Genomic DNA, 24,271 nt, shown 5'->3' with positions numbered 1-24,271 from the left:
GGCGGGGCGTCCCGGGCTCAGCCAATGGGAGGGGCGGGGGCGGGCTCCGGGGAAGGAGGAGGACGAAGAGGGGGAAGATGGCGGCGCCTGGCCTGGCCTGAGGCCTGGTCTGTGTCTGTGAGGCGGGAAGGAAGGAGGGCGGCGGAGGGAAGAGAAGGGAGAGAGAGAGAGAGAGAGAGAGGTCTGTGGGGAGAGGGAGGGAGGGAGGGGGGCTCGCCTGGGGTGCCTGGGGGGGAGGCGGAGGGCCCGGCCTGTGAGGGGTGGGAGGGAGGGAGGACTACAACTCCCAGAATCCCCTCCTCCCAAGACGGGTCTCCACAGGACGCCTCACGGGCTTGAAGGTCTGCTCCAGTGGATATAAATAGATATTTGTTGTTGTTGTTGTTATTAAACCAGGCCTGCGTGCACAGCTGCCCGTGTGGAGCCTGTCTGCCAATCCTGGTCCAGGCCTGACCTCATCCGGGTTCCCTCCTTCCTGGCTGCAGGCGAACTGCCACTCCCAGAACCAAGGCCCGTTCCCAGGCCCATTCCCTGCAGGGCCTTCAGTGGGTGACGGGGCTTCTTCGTGGCAAGTGGAGTGGGTGGGGCCACAGTGTCGGTGAGGGTCCCGCCAGTCCCGTCCTCCGCGGCCAGTGTGGTCCAGATCCAGGGTTGTTGGCTCGGCCGTTCTCTCTGGATGCAGGTCAAGGGCGACTCCTCTCAGTCAGGATGCGAATCCTCCCCAAACCTCTTGGGAATGGAAAACATGGTGGTTCAATGAACAGGCCCAATGGAGCTGTCCTGAGAAGACTTCTTCCTGTTTTGAAAGCAAATGGCACTTGGTCACTGTCACTCATTTCCATGACACACCACTGTATGGAACCTCTCCCCACTGGGTTGCTTTTAATTGCTCTGGTTTTATCTGCTTGGATTTTAATGTATTGGCCCATTATTTTATTTGGTTGGAATGTTTTAAATTTATGTCAAATAGGTTGTTGTTGTTGTTGTTTGGGGCTTGTCCCTGTTGTGAGCCGCCCCGAGTCCCTTCGGGGAGATGGGGCGGGATATAAAAATAAAGTTGGAGTGCCTCCTTACCCCTTGGAGTGAGTGAGTGCCTCTGGAGTGGCTGTGAGAAGGCCCTCCCTTGTGCATGTGGTGGGGCTCAGGCCGCATTGGAGTCCGTGGCCGGTGGTTTGCTCTCCTCCACTTTCGCATGTCGTGGACTCCACTATGAGGCCCCATTTCTGAAGGTTGGCTCTGCGTCTCATGGTGCCAGAGCGCAGCCTGTTCAGCGCCTTCTGAGTCTCTCCGTCTTGTGTGTGCCCAGGGGGAGTCTCCCATTCGGTATCAGCCATGGTTTTACCCTGCCACTTTTGGACTCTTGCTTGCTGAGGTGTTCCTGCGAGTATCTCTGTAGATCTTAGGAAGCTATTTCTTCATTTAAGGCCTTGGCGTACTGACTGATATCTGAACAGAGGATGGGCCAGAGATGTCACTGCCTTGGTCCTTTCATTATGGGCTGCTACTTCCCAGCAGATGTCAGGTGGGGCAATACCGGATGAACAGTATATTTTCTCCAGCGATGTGAGGCGTAGACACCCTGTGATCATGCGGCATGTTTCATTAAGAGCCACATCCCCTCTGTTAACGTGGTGAGATGCATTCCACGTTGGGCATGCGTACTCAGCCGCAGAGTAGCCAAGCGCAAGGGCCGATGTCTTCACTGTGCCTGGTTGTGATCCCCAGGGTGTGCCAGTCCTCTTTCGTAGGATGTTATTTGTTGCTTGACAGCCAAGCAGTGCTTCTTGTGGGTCAGAGCGCGGTCCAGGTGACTCCCAGATATGTTGTTGTGCGGCAGTGCTCCAGTGGGATTCCCTCCCGGGTCATCCTCTGCGCCTGACTTGCAGCATGCAACCAACCCTTCCTGACGGGAAAGGATCCTAGAGTGGGGAGGAACCCACAGAAGGGCCACCCTGCCCGGCCCCCTCCTTTCTTTCTTCCAGGCAGGAAGGGAGGAGAAGCACCACGAAAGCAGCCCCAACAGATGGCCACCCAGCCACTGCTTAAGAACCTCCAAAGAAGGAGCCTCCCACCACTGAGCAGCCCTTCCTGAGGTTCAGGTGAATCTCCTTCCCTGTCCTTGGAACCCACGGCTCCGCTGAGGCCTCGTCTCCAGGGCAGCAGGAAGGAAGCCCCCTCCCTCTTCCTCGGGCCTCCTTCCCCACGTTCACACATGGCTCCTCTCCAGCCCCCTCCTCTCGGTCTTCTTTTCCGGGGACTCAACAGACCCCGCTTCTCTTTCAGCCAGAGGTTCTCAACCTTCCTGATGCCACGACCCCTTAATACAGTAGTTCCTCATGTTGTGGTGACCCCAACCATAACATTATTTTCGTTGCCCCTTCATGAATGTCATTTTGCTACTGTTGTGAATCGTAATGTAAATATCTGATATGCAGGATGTATTCTCATTCACTGGACCAAATATGGCACAAATACCCGAAGTGCTCAAATTTGAATACTGGTGGGGTTGCGGGTGTGATTTGTCATTTGGTGGGATTGATTTGTCATTTGGGAGTTGTAGTCGCTGGGATTTATAGTTCACCTACAATCAAAGAGCATTCTGAACTCCACCAACTATGGAGTTGGATCAAACTTGGCACACAGAACTCCCATGACCAACAGGAAATGCTGGAAGGGTTTGGTAGGCCTTGACCTTGCGTTTGGGAGTTGTAGTTCACCTGCATCCAGAGAACATTGTCGATTCCAAATAATGATGGATCTGGATACCCTGGAAGTGTCTCCTGATGTGAGGGAATGGGCCGCCTGCCTGCAAGGAGGGTGCCCAGGGGAGGGTGTCCGGATGTTGGATATGAGACCTTCCGGAGTAAGGGAGGGAGGGAGGCCTCTCTGTGCATGGCCCCAGGAATCGGGGGAGGTGCTGGAGCTGACTTATAATATTATAATAATGACATACAATAATAGTATTATAATAATATGCTAATATAACTGACATAATAATAATAATAATAATAATGATAATAATAAAAATTATTCTCTCTCTTCCTTCCTGCAGATAGATATTGGGTTGTGTCTCTGTTTATCACCCTCTTTAAACCCCAGTCTCTCATTTCCATTCTCCCTCTTTTTTAGAAACTCTTCCGTCTTAATTCTTTTAAAACATTTATTGTGGAATTTTCTAACGTTAATACTGGTGTTAAAGGAGATAATAATAATCCCTGGCCTGAGTTTTATTTTGTGTCATTTCCAAAATGTTTTTAATAACTAACTGGGGCTGGTTACAGGGACCATCCCGTGCCCCTATGAAGACAGCTCCACTGGCTTCCAACAAGTTTCCGCACCCAATTCAAGGTGCAGGTGATTACCAAGAAAGCCCTATACACTTGGGGTCCAACCTCTCTTCAGGACTGCATCTCCTTTTATGGTCGTGAACTTTATGATCTGCCAGGGAGGCCTTCCTCTTGGTCCCGCCACTGTCTCAAGTAGGGTTGGTGGGGACGAGAGCGAGAGAGAGGCTGCGATTGGGGGGGGGGCTTCCTTCTCGGTGGTGGCCCCGTGGCTTTGGAATGCCCTCCTGAAGGAGATCAGGTTCCCCCTTCTCTTCAAGCTTTCTGGGCACAACTGAAAACACGGTTTTTTGAACAAGCCTTTGGACCAGGATGAGCACCTTCCTCACTCAACCTGAGGCCTTAGGGATGGATTCTGTTAGTACTTTATGGACTGAGACAGTTCACAGCCTGTTGTACCCACAGCTTTGCTGCAGTGTTGAATTTTAATTGGTTGGGTTGTATGTTATTCAATGGAATTATTGTTTTGTGTAATTATTGTTATTGCTTTATTTGTTCTGTATTTTGCTGCGTCTTGTGTGTTCTGCACAATTGTGTGCTTTTGTGAGCCACTCCGAGTCCCTTCGGGGAGATGGTGGTGTTATGAGGAACTTCTCAATAATTTTAAAGCATAGGTTCTTTTTATTGCAATTTCAGTGTGAGAGGTATCAGAACGTTTACACAAACAACAAAGAGTGACATTAGACATACAGATTTTATGTAACCACATTGGCTTGATAAACAACCTACAACAGACAAAGCGGGGGAGTTACATTTTCACTCAGCATTCACACACATCTCCATGTATTCATCCTCGTGCATCCATCCAGATATTACCATATCCTTTCTCCCTCCTTGGAGAAGCACCTGCTTAGGCCAGGCCCTGCTTCCTCTGCAGCATAGTTCCAAAACGTCAAAATGCATCCTTTTTTCCTACGAACAATGCCAAGTATCAGACACAACTGTCTCCCTGCAACCCGTATCACGACTCCGAAATGCACTCCTTCCTCTTCCCTTGAGAAAAGGAGGCCCAGTGACAAGACCGCTTCCATGCAAATCTGCCACTTTCCCATGCATCATCTCCACTGAGCATGGCGGACAAACAGCATCGCTGTTTGTCACAATTTCTGGATCATCATAAATAATAATAATAATAATAACAATAACAATAATAATAATAATAACTTTATTTCTAGACCGCCCTCTCTCCCCAGAGGGACTCAGGGCGGTTAACATACATATAGATGGCAAACATTCAGTACCCCAACTACATCACTAATATCAAAAGTATAAAATGACAATAACATACTCATTATAATAAAAAATTCCACATTAGAAAAAAACAAAATTTAAACAAGACACTTAGTAAAAACATAGACACTTATATAACAATATTTTTCTGATGTTGTCCCAAAGTTGTAAATGAATGATAGACGTCTTCCATCCCGGAACATCCTGGCTCCATCTCCGTTTCCTGGACCAGATGTTGACTCTTCTTGATTAGTGTTGGCCTTGTGTTGACTTCCTTCTCAACAGTTGTAAACATTTCCTTAACTTAAAAAACCATTGTCTCTGCCCCAAAGTTAATCAAATCAGCAAATATTGACAGATGTAAACAGATGTAAACATTTCTCTTCTCACTGTCGCAGTTCTTAACCGAGTTTACCAGACAGGTCAACTATTTCAGTTATCATTAGCTGGTTTTAATTACTATTCAGCAAGCAGGTAGTTAGTCATTGTAGGCCTTAATATTTTAGAATGGTGTCTCCAAAATTATTAGCTCTCATTCATTCATCTCTTCCATTGATACCATATATTCATATTTCATTTTATCTTATTACAGTGGCGGGGTACAAATAAATAATAATAACAGTAGTAAAACTTTATTTATATACCACCCTATCTCCAACAATGAAACCAGACAACAACAAAACATAATACGATAATGAGCATAAGTGCGCTAAACATACAAATCAATCAATTAACCACAGGTTTAAGAGCCAATGACAAAATACTCCTTCAGCAGGCCAGGATACAGGGATCAAGGGTTCCACGTTGGGGTGGCCAACTAGCAGGTGCCAGGCGGGTCAAGGGCAACAGTATGGCATGGCAAATAAAGTTTAGATAGAAAGTTTATATTTATGTAAGGGGGTTACTCTGTTCATTACAGCAATTCCTTTTAGACTTTCCTTTATTTTCTATCAAAATATACTTCTAATTTCTTATCCTCTTCTTCTAGCCCAGTGGTTCTCAACCTGGGGTCCCTCACCAGATGTTTTTGGCCTTCCAGTCCCAGAAACCCTAACAGCTGGTAAACTGAACTGGCTGGGATTTCTGGGAGTTGTAGGCCAAACACACCTGGGGAGGGACCCCGGGTTGAGAACCACTCTTCTGGCCCTTCCAGTTTTCCTTGCTTCGCTAATCCTTCGACTACGTATCTTATTATTTGGTTGGCATGATCATATACTTTAATATTTGGGAGACCTAACCTGCCTTATTTTTGTGGTTTATACCATTTAGTTTTTATTTATTCTGACTCTATTTCCATTACAGTCCATGTTTAATATAATTTGCCATTTAAAAAAAATTTTGGTCCACATTATTATAAGGTAACATCTGTATCTATTAATCTAAATCTATCTAATCTAATCTAAATCTATCTAATCTAAATCTAATCTAATCTAATCTAAATCCATAATAAAAGCGAAAACCCGTATGTGTGTATGTGGCACGGATGCCTGCTCACACAGACAGCCTCCAACCTCCACAAACAGGCTATAGTTCCCATGGTTAAAAATCTAGCAAGTCACTCTTTTCCGCTGACATTTTGGCTACAGCGAGCTCAATGAACATGCAGCCCAACCCCTGCCAATGTCCTTCCCAAACACTACGGCCCACCACCCAAGGAATGCTTTCGTTTGGGGACCATTTCATCCTAGATTTTGCTTTTTCTTCCACCACAGGCAGGCATCCCAGGGTTCTCCATTGCTGTGGAATTTGCATGACCCCGCCTACTGCCCTTCCCTTTCAAATCTGTCTGCATAACAAACACAGCAGAACTGAGCAGAAACTAAACTTACTGGAGGAGTTTGGGGATTGACTGCACATGGTGGAAGTTGTAGTTCGTCTTGCATCAAGTCAGAGCACTGCTGTGACTCCTACTGGGGAAGGAGTTGTAGTTCTCCCACACCCAGAATGCTATGAACCCAAACAAAGATGGCTCTGGGCCAAACTTGCCATGCATCCCCAAGATGCCCAGATTTGAATACTGGTGGGTTTGGAGGGAAATTGGCCTGGATATTTGGGAGTAGTAGGTACTGGGATTTATAGTTCACCTGCAATCAAACCCCACCAATGATGGACCAGGACCACACTTGGCACACAGAGCCCCCATAACTAATAAACATATTGGACTAGTTTGGGGAAAAGGGACTTGTAGTTCACCTGCATCCAGAGAAAAAGTGACCCCCACTGACAATGGACCAGGACCACACTTTGCACAGAGAAGCCTCATGACCAACTGAACATACTACAAGGGTTTGTGGGAATGGGCCTTGATTTTGGGAGTTGTAATTCATCTGTATCCAAAGACCAGAGAACCCAGCCAAAGACCAGAACCCAGCCTTCACCTGCTGAAAAGCCTTTCCCCACAACAGAGGGCAGGAAATAGAGGCGGAAATGGACAGGGTTGGAAAGGGCTGGGCAGGAAGGAGAGTTTCCCGACTGAGCTGTGCCTGTGAATTTGCATGCCGTCCTGCGGCTCAACCAAGGGAGTGAACAGCCCAACGGGGACTTAGTCCAGGCGAGACCAGTTCTGTGAGCATCTCAGCATGCCTAAATGGGGTGTTGAATTTGCCAGGCAGGAAGGCACCTTCCTTGGGAATTTGGGGTTCCTTTGAGAGATGTAGGAAATGTGGTGGCAGCAGAGGTCCAATTTGGGATGCACAGGAGACGGACCTGGGATCCCATGTGGCCTGAAAGGGAACCTGAAATTCATGAAATCATCAGGAAAGGGATCATTGTGCCTCTTAAGATTAAACTTATGCTGGTAATTCAAGGAAACCCATTATTCAGAGTGAATGACGTCCTGTCTATGGTCTGTTTGACTGTCTGCCTTGTGTTTCTTTAGCCATGTTTAGGTCAAGCCAACAAAACCAATGTGGTTCTTTAGTATTGTATGAAGGTCCCTTTTTTCTTCCATCCATCCCTCTTTCCTTCCATCAATCACTCATTATTTTCATCCTCCCTCCCTTCTTTCCTTCTGAATCCATCCCTTATAGTTCATAAATCTGTGATCACCTTTGCTTGTTTCTGTGTGTCCTTGAGACCCTTCATATCTCCATTTCTGGGTAGTTCAATTTTCAACACAAGCACTGAATGGAAAAGAGGATCATCTTGGAAATAAAGGAAGTTTGCAGGTTCATGTTTAACCTTTTGCTCTTCTTTCTTGATCAGGGAAATGAAGACCCTATGAAGTCACCACCGGCATAAAAAGAAAATATCAATATCTAGTGGAGATTGAGGAATTTGGAAACCAAAGGGCAATAATGAAAGAAATCCTGTGGGAAGAAGAAATCCTCTCTAGGTGCCAATCTTGTGGAACTCAATTTTGATCAGAAAGAAAAAGGGAACACTCACGTGTGCATATCACAAAACTGTCGACATGGAGGAGAAACCCTATACATGCCTTGAGTGTGGAAAGAGCTTCAGTTGGAGGAGCCATCTGCTACTGCATGAAAGGACTCACACTGGGGAGAAACCTTTTAAATGCCCGGAGTGTGAACAGAGCTTCACTCATAGTTCAGGCCTATATTCACATCTAAGGACTCACACTGGGGAGAAACCTTTTAAATGCCCGGAGTGTGGACAGAGCTTCACTGAGAGTTCAGTTCTACGTTCACATCAAAGGACTCACACTGGGGAGAAACCTTTTAAATGCCCGGAGTGTGGACAGAGCTTTGCTCATAATGGAAGTCTACATTCACATCAAAGAACTCACACTGGGGAGAAACCCTATAACTGCCTGGAGTGTGGACAGAGCTTTACTCAAAAGGGACACTTAGATTCACATCAAAGGACTCACACTGGGGAGAAACCCTATAACTGCCTGGAGTGTGGACAGAGCTTTGCTTTTAGTTCAAATCTACGTTCACATCAATGAACTCACACTGGGGAGAAACCCTATAACTGCCTGGAGTGTGGACAGAGCTTTGCTCGTAGTTCAGGACTACGTTCACATCAAGGAACTCACACTGGGGAGAAACCCTATAAATGCCTGGAGTGTGGACAGAGCTATACTCGTAGTTCAGGACTACGTTTACATCAAAGAACTCACACTGGGGAGAAACCCTATAAATGCCTGGAGTGTGGACAAAGCTATACTTGTAGTTCAGGATTACGTTCACATCAAAGGACTCACACTGGGGAGAAACCCTATAACTGCCTGGAGTGTGGACAGAGCTTTACTCTAAAGGGACACTTAGATTCACATCAAAGGATTCACACTGGGGAGAAACCCTATAACTGCCTGGAGTGTGGACAGAGCTTTGCTCGTAGTTCAAATCTACGTTCACATCAAAGAACTCACACTGGGGAGAAACCCTTTAAATGCCTGTAGTGTGGACAGAGCTTTGCTGTTAGGTCAGGCTTACGTTCACATCAAAGGACTCACACTGGGGAAAAACCCTATAACTGCCTGGAGTGTGGACTGAGCTTCTCTCAGAAGGGAAGCTTACATAGACATCAAAGGAGTCACACTGGGGAGAAACCCTATAAATGCCTGGAGTGTGGACAGAGCTATACTCATAGTTCAGGACTACGTTCACATCAAAGAACTCACACTGTGGAGAAACCCTATAAATGCCTGGAGTGTGGACAGAGCTATACTTGGAGTTCAGGATTACGTTCACATCAAAGGACTCACACTGGGGAGAAACCATATAAATGCCTGGAGTGTGGACAGAGCTTTGCTCGTAGTTCAGGTCTACGTTCACATCAAAGGACTCACACTGGGGAGAAACCCTATAACTGCCTGGAGTGTGGACAGAGCTTCACTCAGAAGGGAAACTTACATACACATCAAAGAACTCACACTGGGGAGAAACCCTATAAATGCCTGGAGTGTGGACAGAGCTTCATTCAGAGTTCAAGTCTACGTTCACATCAAAGGACTCACAACTGGGGAGAAACCCTATAAATGCCTGGAGTGTGGACAGAGCTTCATTCAGAGTTCAAGTCTACGTAAACATCAAAGGATTCACACGGGAGAAACCCTATACATGCCGGGTGTGTGGTAAGACCTACACGCAGAGTTCAGGTCTACGTTTACATCAAAGAACTCACACTGGGGGGAAACCATAGAAATGCATGGAGTGTGGACAGAGCTTTTCACAGAATAACATTATACATAGACATCATAGAATTCATAGAATTCACCCTGTTAATTGACACCAGAGTGTCATTCTAACATGTACAAAAGCAACTTGCAAATTTTGGAAATGCAAGCTCAAAGTTGGGACATTTCATCACATGTGGTGTATTGTAGAAAGATTGAACTAAAAATACAGTGTTCCCTCACTTATCCCGGGGGTTAGGTTCCAGGACCACCCACAATAAGTGAAAATCCGCGAAGTAGGGATGCTATATATTTCTACATTATTTTAGTAGTTATACACTATTTTAAGTCTTTATCAAGAAATCATGTGTTGATAAATCGCCTCCTCCTCTTGTTGCCGCTTGGGCTCCTTTTCTCTCCCTTTGGCTTCTCCTTCCTCCCTTCCTTAGGCTGTACATTGTAATTTTGTATTATTTATAGTCGTCTTTTAGAATTTATTGAAAAACCGCAAAACAGCGAATCCGCAAAGAGCGAAGTAGTGAGGGAACTTTGTATGTTCCATTCTGGAAGTAATTATATTATCTAAAGGGAATAGAATAATGAGAGATAAAAATTAACAGATAGAATTAGGCCTTTAGGCATGTATCCCTGTCTGTTAGTTCAGCTGTATGAAGGTAACTGTTTCGCAGGTCTGTTTGTTTCTGATTTAGTCTTGTATCTCATGTAGTAATAATAATAATAACAACTTTATTTTTATACCCCGCCCCATCTCCCCGAAGGGACTCAGGGCGGCTTACATGGGGCCTTGCCCGATAAAACAATCAAATATCAAAACACAGCAAAAAAACAGTTATCCAATAAAAACATCAGTTACAGTAAAAACAATTGTTAAAATCAACATAAAACATACAATATTAACACTGGAGACTAATTCATAGAACTCAGGCAAAGTGCAACATGGGCCGAAATGGGGAAGGTAATTTCACAGTTGAAATGGACAAAGTGCAATATAGCATTGGCAACACCTCGAGAATGGGGCTATTATAAAATGGGCAGATAGATCAGTCCAACACCAAAGTATCAAAGGCCTTTTGAAAGAGCCAGGTTTTTAAGCTCCTACGGAAGGAGAGGAGGATAGGGGCCTGCCTGATCTCTCTAGGGAGCGAGTTCCAAAGCCATGGGGCCACGACGGAGAAGGCCCTCTCTCTCGTCCCCACCAACCGCGACTGCGAGGGTGGTGGGAGCGAGAGAAGGGCCTCCCCCGACGAGTGAAGAGAACGTGCGGGTTCGTAGGGGGAGATGCGGTCTCTAAGGTAGGAGGGTCCCAAACCGTTTAGGGCTTTGTAGGTGATAACCTGCACCTTGAATTGAGCCCGGAAAGTAAATGGCAGCCAGTGAAGCTCCTTAAACAGAGGCGTTGAACGCGCCCTGTAATTCGCTCCGGTTAGAAGCCTGGCTGCCGAACGCTGTACTAGTTGTAATTTCTGGGCCATCTTCAAAGGCAGCCCCACGTAGAGCGCATAGCAATAGTCCAGTCTAGAGGTAACTAAGGCATGGACCATCATGGTCAGATCAGACTTCTCGAGGTACGGTCGCAGCTGGTGCACAAGTTTTAATTGTGCAAAGGCCCTCCCGGCCACGGCCGACACCTGAGCCTCAAGCGTCAGCCCCGAATCCAGGAGGACCCCCAAACTGCAGACCTGCGCCTTCAGGGGGAGTGCGACCCCGTCAAGCACAGGTTGCCACCCAATACCCCGATCAGACATACGACTGACCTGGAGGACCTCTGTCTTGTCGGGATTAAGTCTCAGCTTGTTCACCCTCATCCAGGCCAACACAGCGGCCAGACACTGGTCCAGAATCCGAGGGGCTTCCTTGGATTTAGGTGGAAAAGAGTAGTAGAGATGGCGTAGAGATGGCACTGTACTCCAAAACTCTGGATAACCTCTCCCAGCGGTTTCATGTAGATGTTAAAAAGCATGGGGGACAGAATAGAACCTTGCGGGACCCCACAGGTCAATGGCCAGGGGTCCGAGCAGGTGTCCCCCAGCTTCACCAACTGGGAACGGCCCTCCAGAAAGGCCCTGCAGTACCCCCAAGGCCCATCCCAGAGAGCCGCCCCAGAAGGATACCATGGTCGATGGTATCGAAAGCCGCTGAGATGTCCAGGAGAACCAGCAGGGTCACACTCCCCCTGTCCAGCTCCCTGCGGAGGTCATCCACCAAGGCCACCCAAGCCGTCTCGGTACTGTAACCAGGCCTGAAGCCAGACTGACAGAAGTAGTTTCATGTGTAGTTGAAGCATTATATACAATTTCTGCCTTTTTTGTAATGTTGCTTTTAATCTCTCTTTTTTGATTTTGATTTTTTTTTTTGCCATAAAGATGGGTATTTATAAGGGACAAAACTGCTGAAACCGTCAACTTGTTTTGTTCTGAACCCAAAGGTTTCCTGTTCTTTGGCTGCCGAGTGTTCAGGGAAGAGTGAGGTCTGTGAGATCAGTGAGTAGAAAACATGACACAATTTAGATAATGGTTTGTGACACAACAACAACCCTTGTAGTAGTCAATGGGATATTCTGTATGCCTTCTTTAATGTCAAGTAAGACAATTTCTCCTTATGTCTGGAGGCTCTGTCGAACTGGCTACGTGCTAGTAGACTGAAGGTGAACCCGGCGAAGACCGAGATTCTCTGGCATGGCCGCTCGACTGGTCTGACCCACCTTCGATGGTGCTGCCCTATCTCCTTCGCCCACCGTTAAGAGCCTGGGTGTCGTTTTAGATTCACAGCTGACAATGGAAGCTCAGGTCGCTGCTGCCAGCAAACAGGCCTTTTTCCACCTACGACAAGCGAGGCAACTGGCACCCTATCTATCTGATGAGGCGCTGGCAACGGTCATCCATGCCACGGTCACGTCTAGGCTGGACTATTGCAACGCCCTGTATGTTGGCCTTCCGATGTCCACGACCCGAAAGCTCCGTATTGTTCAGAATGCGGCAGCCAGGCTACTCACAAGAACACCCATGAAATGCCACATCACACCAGTGCTGCAGCATCTGCATTGGCTTCCAACTGATTACCGTGGTCTATATAAGATGCTAGTCCTGACCTTTAAAACTCTTTACGGCCAGGGCCCATCGTCCCTTAGGGACCGTCTCTCCTTCTCCCATCATCGGAGGTCGCAACGACCATCCCAACGAGACTTACTCTATGTACCGGGTCCTAGAGAAGTGCACTTGGAAAGGACCAGGCGCAGAGCTTTTTCTATTTCTGCCCCTGCCTTATGGAATGCCTTGCCGCCCCATATGAGAGCCATGCGTGAGTTAGGGCCTTTGACCCTCGCACTCAAGACCTGGCTCTTTACTAGAGCTTTTAATCTATGTTAATTTTATCAATATTTGTATGTATATATTTTTATCCTTTACAATTTTATCTTGTAAATTGCCTAGAGCATCGTGGATGGAGGGCAATTAATAAATAGTTAAATGATGATGATGATATTGTGCTCAGATACAAAGATTTATAAAGGAAACACCACAATGGATATAAAACAATGGGAAGCGCGGGAAGCAGATTATGTGTGCTCACCACACCTCACACAGATAGGACCACGTGTGCTATAAACATGGAAGATGTGATACATTCACACAAGATACAGGAATGGGATGTCTTTGTGTTACTACTGTTCAGCTAATGTCTGATGGAAATATAATAGAACCCGATAAACAAACATTCGGTTGAAATGTAAATGTAACATAACTTTTGTTCAAGATGATGAAACTGGGAATTTGGTGTACGAGAATGGAGACAGTGAAGTAGACTTGAAGTTTAAAAAGTTATCCATAAATATAAGATAAGGAATTAATTGGGAAAAATTAAATATACTAGTAAAAACGAATCAGCAGGTGAAGAAACATTTGGAGAGTTATGAGGAAAGAAGTAAGAAAGGTTTTGTTAGGATCCAAGAGGTTGATGGAGAACGTCAGAGCGTGGCCGCAGAAGGAAGCAGCCCGACAGAACGTCACTGGTGTGATGAAATCAACGGATATTCACCCAAAGCGGCAGCAGCATGTTTACATCTATTGATGCACCCAATAGTAAGGTGAGGGCTACAAGGAGGGACTGATCGATTTTCTGTATTTGAAAACAAATTGCAATACTTAGAAACGCAATTGTGAACTGTGATGTATGTTGACTATTGAGAGGGTTGATGGGCCAAAGTGCCTGCATTTCTATTCTATTTCTATTCTATTTCCGATTGCTTTTAATTATGCATTATTAAGGTGTCCGCTTCAACTTATTCTATTAAAGATGCAACCTGCCTTCTTCCAGAGGAGAGGCAAGTGTCCGTATGTCGCCACTATGTTTCCGGAACATCTTGTGGTCGGCTGATGTGGTTAATGTGGTTAAGCTACTTACTGGAACATAAGTGAACAACATGTTTTTCTACAAATGTTGTTTATGATAAAGGAAGCACGCTTGCAACACTCTGTACTGCTCCAAAGAAATGAGGAACTTCTTAGTTGTAAACAAGGGCATTATATATTGAGCTTCATTTCAAATGTTCTTCACGGCGGTCACCTTTGATTTGTCCGTCCGTCTATACTGCAGTATAATAAAGGTACTTGTTTTAAACTCTGTTGGGCTCAGATTGGATCCATAGCGCTTTGACAAAGTTCCCGGTATTTAAATCTGTGTGAGCGGTTCGCTTTTCCGCTACATATAACTATATTAAACTGATTATATACATAGAATTGACACTGAATCAGACATGTGATACAATAAAGTAGTATTGATGTATCCAGGGCGTGTGTGTAAGAAACGGGAGTGTATTTGTGTGGGTGCTTGTGAAGAAAGAAGAAACGGGCCTCAAAAGAAAACGGAGTTCACGCAAAGCGTGACATGGGACGGACTTGGGCGGTGAAGAGTGAGGCTTGTCATCTCCAACGGGATGGGAGGAAGGGGCTGCGCAGAAAGGCCGGGGGAGATGGCCTGAGGAGACGGAGCGGCCGCTGGAAGGCCGGAGCTAGCCTCTTGCCCCCCGGGGCTGGTGTGACCCACTTGGTTCGGGGGGGGGGGGGGGGAGCTGCATTCAAGGGAGTGTGAGATCCTGCCCCCTCTCCTTCGGAGCCTGCTTCTTCCCCCAAAATGCCTGCGGGTTGGTCCTCTCTCTCTCCTTCCTCCAGGCTGGTGCAGGCAGAAGCTACAGAGAGTAAGGGATTTAGAGCAAATTGTAAGGCTTGTCAGCTCCAACTGTGTTGGTGTGGGTTAGTCTTCTTTGAAAGAGAGCCCAGGCACACAAGGGCTGAAGATCCCATACGGCTTTAATGTTCAGAATACAAGAGTCTGCTCCACTGCCCGTGTATATAGGCCTAGCTACAGTATCATCAGGAGCCTCCGGTGGCTCAGTGTGTTAAAGCGCTGAGCTGCTGAACTTGCAGACCGAAAGGTCCCAGGTTCAAATCCAGGGAGCAAAGTGAGTGCCCACTGTTAGCTCCAGCTTCTGCCAACCTAGCAGTTCGAAAACATGCAAATGTGAGTACTACCTCAATAGGTACCGCTCCGGCGGGAAGGTAATGGCGTTCCATTAAGTCACGCCGGCCACATGACCTTGGAGGTGTCTATGGACAACGCCGGCTCTTTGGCTTAGAAATGGAGATGAGCACCAACCCCCAGAGTCGGACACGACTGGACTTAACATCAGGGGAAACCTTGACCTTTACCGTATCATCAATCACTCTAGAGTCCCTTTCCCCCCACCTCAGGGCAATTGGGTTTTATGGCTGGTTCATGTGTCCTATCCTCCCTTTTGGCCCATGGCCATGTGCTCTGTGTCAGCGCTTTGTGTCCGGAGATGGCATGAGATGGGGATCACAACATGAAGCTGAGTTGAGTTCAGTTGAGTCAAGTTGGGTTCACTTGACTTGAGTTGGGTTCCGTTGAGTTGTCCAAGATTTGAGTTGTATTCATTTGGGTTCTGATGAGTTGGGTTGGGTTCCGATGAGTTGTCTTGGGTTCCATTGAGTTGAGTTGGATTCTGATGAGTTGGGTTCTGATGAGTTGTCCAAGGCTTGAATTGTATCCAGTTGGGTGTAAGGCTTGTCAGCTCCAACTGTGTGGTGTGGGTTAGTCTTCTTTTAAAGAGTACACACAAGGGCTGGAGATACCTACGGCATTATTGTTCGGAATATGAGTCTGCTCTACTGCCCGTATATATAGGCTTAGCTACAGTATCAAATCACCCTGGAGTCCTGGCGCCTGGAGGTTGCCCATTCCCACCTTCCAGAGTCCCTTTTCCCCACCTCGGGGCAATTGAGTTTTATGGCTGGTTCGTATGTCCTGTCCTCCCTTTTGGCCCATGGTCATGTGCTCTGTGTCAGCGCTTTGTGTCCGGAGATGGCATGAGATGGGGATCACAACATGAAGCGAGGAACCAACAAGGCGTCTCTCACTGGCAAGATGGAACGAGGGTCCAGTAAGGCGTATCCGAATAACAATGGTCAATAAAGTGTGCAGGTGGGACCCCATAAGCCCTACAGCCTGAGATGGAGAATGTTTTGAAACCATGCCATAAGAATGGAAGGAACAGCACCTTCCCCGAAAGAAGGACTAAACTTTAGGGTATCAAATGCCTCAAAGATTCAGCACGCTTTCAAGAGCTGCGGCAACGGAGCGTCCACACCTGTCGGAAGAACCTGATCACCTCTTCCGGGCAGGGTCTGTGTGTGTGAGTATGGATGTATGCATGTGCGTGTGGGTGAGAGCTCTCTCTAGATGTGATTTTGATAGGATTCTGATGGGATTATCAATAAATGTTACATGAAAAGTGTTAAAACCAAATTTGGCCTCTAAAAGCGCCTCACTGATCCCTCTGCTGCTGCTCAGTCGTTTAGTCGTCTCCGACTCTTCGTGACCTCATGGACCAGTCCAGGCCAGAGCTCCCTGTTGGCCGTCACCGCCCCCAGTTCCTTCAAGGTCAAGCCAGTCCCTTCAAGGACACCGTCCATCCATCTTGCCCTTGGTCAGCCTCTCTTCCTTTTTCCTTCCATTTTCCCCAGCATCGTGATCTATTCCAAGCTTTCCTGTCTCCTCATGATGTGGCCAAAATACTTCAGCTTTGCCTCTCATCTCCTTCCCTGCAGTGAGCAGCCACTCGGCATTATTTCCTGGGGGATGGACTGGTCGGATCTTCTTGCCAAGGTCCAAGGCAAGCTCAGGATTTTCCTCACGATTCCCTAAACACTCTGCATCCCTTTGGGTTCATAACACTTGTATTATTATTATTCTATTACAGTAAAGTCTCACTTATCCAACATAAACGGGCCGGCAGAATGTTGGATAAGCGAATATGTTGGATAATAAGGCCTTCCTTATTATCCCTATTAAGGAAAAGCCTATTAAACATCAAATTAGGTTATGATTTTAAAAATTAAGCACCAAAACATCATGTTATACAACAAATTTGACAGAAAAAGTAATTCAATACAGTAATGCTATGTAGTAATTACTGTATTTATGAATTTAGCACCAAAATATCACAATGTATTGAAAACATTTACTACAAAAATGTGTTGGATAATCCAGTACGTTGGATAAGTGAGACTACTGTAATATGTTTATATTATTGTTATATTACTATATTCTATTATTGTATTTTATTATTATATTATTTATTGTAGGATTATTCTATATTATATTCTTTATTTTTCTATTCTATTTTCATATTATTATATTGTTCTGTTGTTTCTTCATTGGGTCCCTTCCGACTCTTGGTGACCTCCTGGACCAGCCCAGGCCAGAGCTCCCTGTCGGCCGAGGCCACCCGCACCTCCTTCAAGGTGGAGTTAATTTCTTCAAGGATACCATCCACCCACCTTGCTCTTGGTCGGCCCCTCTTCCCTTTTCCTTCCTTTTCCCCATCATCATTCTCTTCTCCATACTTTCCTGTCTTCTCATGACGTGGCCAAAGGGCTTCACCTTTGCCTCTTATTTCCTTCCCTCCCGTGAGCAGTCAGTCGGGCCTTCTTTCCTGGCGGATGGACTGGTCGGATCTTCTCGCGGTCCAAGGCACTCTCAGGACTTTCCTCCAACACCACAGTTCTTCCTTCGCTCAGCCTTCCTTATGGCCCAGCTCTCTCTCGCATCCATAGGTCACTACTGGGAATACCATTGCCTTAGCTACGTGGACCTTCGTTGCCAGTGTGATGCCTCTACGTAAAGGGAAAGGTTTTCCCCTGATGTTAAGTCCGGTCATGTCTGACTCTGGGGTTGGTGCTCATCTCCATTTCTAAGCCGAAGAGCCAACGTTCATAGACGCCTCCAAGGTCCTGTGGTCACTGGCATGACTGCATGGAGCACCAATGATACATTCCTGCCGGAACGATACCTATTGATCTACTCACATTTGCATGTTTCCGAACTGCTAGGTTGGCAGAAGCTGGGGCTGGAATGGTCACTACCCTCACCCAAACCCCTCCAGTCATCAAATCTCGGCATATCAGGTCTGTGTACCAAGTTGGGCCCAGATCCATCAGTGTTTGGGTTCACGGTGCTCTCTGGATGGAGGTGAACTACAACTCCCCCAAATCAAGGTGAATTCCCCCCAAAGGCCTCCAGTATTTTTGCTGGTCACGGGGGTTCTGTGGGCCAAGTGAATTCCAGGTCCATCGTTGGTGGAGTTCAGAGTGCTCATTGGTTGCAGGTGAACTGTACATCCCAGTCCCTACAACTCTGGGCCAATTCCCCAGTATTCACATGTGGGCCCATCAGGTCTGCAGGCCAAGTCTGGTCCAGGCTCATCCGTGTTTGGGTTCACAGTGCGCTCTGGGTGGAGGTGAACTACAACTCCTCTGTGTCCCCCCAAAGACCTCCCGTATTTTTTGCTGGTCATGGGGTTTCTGTGTGCCAAGTCTTGTCCAATTCCATTATTGCTAGAGTTCAGAGTGCTGTTAGATTGCGGGTGAACTATACATCCCAGTCCCTACAACTCATAGAAACCATGGTGAATTCTCCCCAGACCCCCCCCCCTCTCTAGTATGTTCTGCTGCTGACCAGTTCCTGTGTTTGCTGTGTGCCATAGAAAAGGATAGGACATAGAAGGGAATTGGCATGGCTCCGCCCACTGCCTCTCCCTTAACCCTTTCCTATTCTTTCCTGTGGCACACAGCAACTGGAGATTGAGGTCTGGGGAGTCCTGACCCTGACTGAGAGGAGTCGTAGGGAGTGGAACGTATAGTTCTGCTGCAATCCAAGAGCCCTGTGAACGCCAACAACGAAGGGCCTGGAACTTACTTGGCACACAGACCCAACACGGCCACCTTGGCATACTGGGCCAGGCTGCGGTGCAGCCGGTTAGCAGCCATCTGCAATAAATCACGACTGACTGAGAGGTTGTGGGTTCGAAGGCCGGGTCAGATTGAGTTCCCGACCATTAAGAGCCTGGCTCGCTGCTCACGTAAGCAGCTTGAAAGACAGGTGCATCTGTGGAATAGGGCCCGGGTTGTGGCGCAGGCTGGTGAGCAGCCAGCTGCAACAAATCACTCTGACCAAGAGGTCATGAGTTCGAGGCCAGCTCGGAGCCTGTCAGACCCCTGGCAGCAGGGCACCAAGAACCATACACGGAGGCCAATCTCTATCTAATATCTTTATTAAGGAAATGTATAAAAGTAATAAAAACAAGTGAAGAATATAGTTCAGAAGCAGACCTTTCAAATGAGGTCAGAAATAGTCCAAAAATGCAATGTCCAATAAATGATATTAGAGTTCAAATTTTAAATCCAATACCGAAACACACACTATTGCCAAGCAATAGTGTGGGGAAATGCCAGAGTCTTAGAAGTCCAAGGAAGCTTGACAACAAGGCTGGAAATAGTCTTGGTTCTTTAACAAGGTCCGTGACTAGAAACAAGGTAAACAATGAATCTTGGAACAAGGTCCGTGACTAGAAACAAGGCAAACAGTGAATCTTGGAACAAAGACCGTGGTTAACAGCAAGGCAAGGCAGTACTTGAATTCTTGATCCGGGAAGCAAGGAACTGGGGTTACGAAGTCCACACACGAATTCACTCCTGAAGCAGCTCTGTTGACTCCGCAAAGATTCTCCTGCGTCAGGCACCTATATTGGGTCTCGTTTTCCCGCCAACAACCTCTTTCCCTAGAGAACGGGAAGCGAAACCCAACTTTGTCCAGATGCAAGACTCCTTAGAATTTCCCAAGGGAAGCAGGTCTAATCAGCCTGTTGTTTGGCTGCAATCCGTAAACTCCTGCGATTCTGTTCCCTGACTCCTCTGTCAGCACAATAGGATTCTCTCCTAGGGAACGGAGGCGAGGAATGCCCAAGGTCTGTTTTACTGAATTCTTGGGTACAAACATCAACATCCGGCAGGTGAAAAGACTCCGGCTCATGTTGAACCGGCGAAAACCCCATGTTTTCGTCTTCATCTGCCTCGATGGCACTAGGAACAGGACTACAAGGCCCATTAAGCATCACAACGACCAACTTTGCCTTGCCTTGTTATCCTAGCCTCGGACATTGAACCTGGGACTCTTGAAAGACCTTGCTCATTTCCCCACTCCAACTGCTTGGAAGTTTGAGTGTGTTTCGGTTGTTGTATTTAAAACTTTGAACTCTAATACTGGACATCTAACTTTATATTATTGGACTATATTTGACCTTTCCTAAAAGGACTATTGCTGGACTAAATACTCCGCTTATTTTTGTTTGACTCTTTTATTTCCTTAATAAAGATATTAGATTGTTTATTGGCCTCCGTGTCTGGTTCCCAGTGCTCTCGCAGCTTAGAGGCGTCACAACAGCATAAGCGAGCGAGTAGCTCTTGCCTCCTATGCAGTGGCTCCTGACGTTAGGATACAGCGTTCCCTTTTTTTTTCGCGCCCTCGCTGTTTCACGTTTTTTTAAATAAACACTAAAATAATAGCATAAATCATAAATTAATATTATAAATCCCTCCTTCTACTTCCTTCCTAAGGAGAAGCCTCGGGAAGGGAGAGAAGAAGAGGCCGAAGCGGCTTTGTTTTCGCATCACAAGGCAGCGGCGGGAGTGCGCATGCGCATGCTTGAGAGGCGAGGAGGGGACAGAGACAACACAAATATAGCATCCCTACTTGCCGGATTTTCAATTTCCGCGCGTGGTCTTGGAACGTAACCCTGCGATAAGTGAGGGAAGACTGTAGCATAAGCGAGCAGGTAGCTCTTGCCTGCCACTCAGTGGCCACAGAGGGAATGGCACCCTCCACGGAAGCTCCTCCTCCTCCTCCTCCGCCTTCTTCGGGCCTTTCTTGAGAGAGGGGAGGGGGGAGGGACACTTAGCCTGACCCTCCGCCCAAACTGCAAAGAATGACAGGAATCATAGAATCATAGAATAGTAGAGTTGGAAGAGACCTCATGGGCCATCCAGTCCAACCCCCTGCTAAGAAGCAGGAAATCGCATTCAAAGCACCCCCGACAGATGGCCATCCAGCCTCTGCTTAAAAGCTTCCAAAGAAGGAGCCTCCACCACAGTCTGGGGGAGAGAGTTCCACTGTCGAACAGCTCTCACAGTGAGGAAGTTCTTCCTGAGGTTCAGGTGGAATCTCCTTTCCTGTAGTTTGAAGCCCTTGTTCCGTGTCCTAGTCTGCAGGGCAGCAGAAAACAAGCTTGCTCCCTCCTCCCTATGACTTCCCTTCACGTATTTGTACATGGCTATCATGTCTCCTCTCAGCCTTCTCTTCTGCAGGCTAAACATGCCCAGCTCTTTAAGCCGCTCCTCATAGGGCTTGTTCTCCAGACCCTTAATCATTTTAGTTGCCCTCCTCTGGACGCTTTCCAGCTTGTCAACATCTCCCTTCAACTGTGGTGCCCAAAATTGGACACAGTGTGATTCCAGGTGTGGTCTGACCAAGGCAGAATAGAATAAGGGGGAGCATAACTTCCCTGGATCTAGACGCTATTCCCCTATTGATGCAGGCCAGAATCCCGTTGGCTTTTTTAGGTGCCGCGTCACATTGTTGGCTCATGTTTAACTTGTTGTCCACGAGGACTCCAAGGTCTTTTTCGCACACACTGCTGTCAAGCCAGGCATCGTCCCCCATTCTGTATCTTAGATTAGCATTTTTTCTGCCGAAGTGAAGTATCTTGCATTTGTCCCTGTTGAACTTCATTTTGTTAGTTTTGGCCCATCTCTCTAGTCTGTCAAGATCGTTTTGAATTCTGCTCCTGTCTTCTGGAGTGTTAGCTATCCCTCCCAGTTTTGTGTCGTCTGCAAACTTGATGATCGTGCCTTCTAACCCTTCGTCTAAGTCGTTAATAAAGATGTTGAACAGAACCGGGCCCAGGACGGAGCCCTGCGGCACTCCACTTGTCACTTCTTTCCATGATGAAGACGACGCATTGGTGAGCACCCTTTGGGTTCGTTCGCTTAGCCAATTACAGATCCACCTAACCGTAGTTTTGTCTAGCCCACATTTTGCTAGTTTGTTTGCCAGAAGGTCGTGGGGGACTTTGTCGAAGGCCTTACTGAAATCCAGGTACGCTACATCCACAGCATTCCCTGTATTGACCCAACTCGTAACTCTATCGAAAAAAGAGATCAGATTAGTCTGGCATGACTTGTTTTTGGTAAATCCGTGTTGACTATTAGCAATGACTGCATCTGTTTCTAAGTGTTTGCAGACCACTTCCTTAATGATCTTTTCCAGAATTTTGCCTGGTATTGATGTGAGGCTGACCGGACGGTAATTGTTTGGGTCGTTCTTTTTTCCTTTCTTGAAGATAGGGACCACATTCGCCCTCCTCCAATCTGCTGGGACTTCTCCCGTTCTCCAAGAACTCTCGAAGATAATTGCCAGTGGTTCTGAAATAACTTCCGCTAGTTCCTTCAGTACTCTTGGGTGTAGCTGATCTGGCCCTGGGGACTTGAATTCGTTTAGAGAGCCCAAGTGTTCCTGGACAACTTGTTTCCCTATTTGGGGTTGGATTTCCCCCAATCCTTCGTCCATTCCGTGTTGCTGAGGTTGAAGATGGCTTTCTTTTGTGAGAAGACTGAGGCAAAGAAGGCATTAAGTAGTTCTGCCTTTTCCCTGTCCCCTGTCGCCATCACCCCATCTTCTCCTTGCAATGGCCCTATCGCCTCCTTTTTCTTCCTTTTTCTACCAACGTAAGCAAAAAAGCCTTTTTTGTTGTTTTTTATGTCCCTGGCAAGCCTGAGCTCATTTTGCGCTTTAGCCTTGCGAACCTTTTCCCTACAGGTGTTGGCTATACGTTTGAATTCTTCTTTGGTGATTTCTCCCCTTTTCCACTTCTTGTGCATGTCACTTTTGAGCTTTAGCTCAGTTAGAAGTTCTTTGGACATCCATTCTGGCTTCTTTGCACTTGTCTTATTTTTCTTCTTTGTTGGCACTGTTTGCATTTGCACCTTGAGTATTTCACTTTTGAAAAACTCCCATCCATCCTTAACTCCCTTGTTTTTTAATATTGGCGTCCATGGAATGCCGCTCAGTAATTCCTTCATTTTTTGGAAATCAGCTCTCTTAAAGTCGAGAATGCGTGTTTGACTTGTCTTAGTTTCAGCATTCCTTTGTATTGCAAACTGCAGGAGCACATGGTCACTTGCCCCTAAGGATCCAACCACTTCAACTGTGTTGATCAGGTCTTCCACATTTGTTAAGGTTAGATCAAGAGTTGCTGATCCTCTTGTTGCCTCTTCTACCTTCTGGACCATAAAAATGTCTGCAAGGCAAGTGAGGAATTTGTTGGACCTTGTACTCTTGGCTGAGTTTGTTTTCCAGCAGATATCGGGATAATTGAAATCGCCCATGACTACTATATCTCTTCTTTGTGCCTGTTTGGTCAGCTGTTGACAGAAGGCTTCATCAAGTCCTTCATCCTGACTCGGAGGTCTAGAGTAGACACCCACGACAAGATCTTTTTGAGTCCCGGTTCCCTTGATTCTTATCCAGATGCTTTCAAGATGGTTTCCCGGATTACAGTCTTGCATTTCTTCTGCAACGTAACTGTTTTTGACATATAAAGCTACTCCCCCTCCTCTCCCCTTTGTTCTATTTCTGTGAAAGAGGTTATAGCCCTCAATGGTTAAATTCCAGTGATGGGAGTCATCCCACCAGGTTTCAGTGATGCCTATGACATCGTATGTGTGGTGCTGTGCTAGGAGTTGGAGTTCGTCTTGCTTATTTCCCATGCTCTGAGCATTAGTGTAAAGACATGTGAGCCCCTGTGACCTCCCCTTGAGCTGTTTATTTGGGATTATTGTGCTCTCCGTACTTGGTCCTTGCTGTGTTTGTGCAGCCCTCCGTTTAGCCTTTCGGCGGTTCCCTGTGGTCGTGGGTAATATAGTGTTCGCCAGGCTGTTGTTCCCCTCCCCCAGTGGATCTAGTTTAAAGTGCGCCTGATGAGGTTTGTGAGTCTGTGTGCAAAAAGATGTTTTCCTGCTTGTGTGAGATGCACCCCATCGCTTGCCAGTAGTCCATCCTCTTGGAAGAGTAGACCATGGTCAAGGAAGCCAAAATGCTCCTCTTGACACCATTTTCTGAGCCAGTTATTGACCTGTACTATTTTTCCGGCCCTTGTAGAGCCGTGTCCTACAACGGGGAGGAGGGA

At 46.8% G+C, this 24,271-nt stretch overlaps 2 protein-coding genes and 1 pseudogene across 3 annotated transcripts in view; 2 read left to right on the top strand and 1 right to left on the bottom strand.

The window, feature by feature from the left end:
* The window catches only part of LOC134294578 (zinc finger protein 658B-like), an 85,268-nt pseudogene extending 70,973 nt beyond the window's left edge, over positions 1–14,295 (top strand).
* Positions 1–24,271, bottom strand: part of LOC134294568 (zinc finger protein 850-like) — a 256,756-nt gene that overhangs the window by 110,529 nt on the left and 121,956 nt on the right. The gene's annotated exons all lie outside the window — the stretch shown is intronic.
* The window catches only part of LOC134294583 (zinc finger protein 420-like), a 72,712-nt gene continuing 48,711 nt past the window's right edge, over positions 271–24,271 (top strand). The window contains exon 1 of the mRNA XM_062966139.1: positions 271–341. The gene's annotated coding sequence lies outside the window, so the exon portion shown is untranslated. The remainder of the gene's footprint in view (positions 342–24,271) is intronic.

This window comes from Anolis carolinensis, unplaced genomic scaffold (genome assembly GCF_035594765.1).
Source record: "Anolis carolinensis isolate JA03-04 unplaced genomic scaffold, rAnoCar3.1.pri scaffold_17, whole genome shotgun sequence".
In the NCBI taxonomy this organism is placed as follows: domain Eukaryota; kingdom Metazoa; phylum Chordata; class Lepidosauria; order Squamata; family Dactyloidae; genus Anolis; species Anolis carolinensis.
This window is presented reverse-complemented; position numbering and strand designations above follow the sequence as displayed.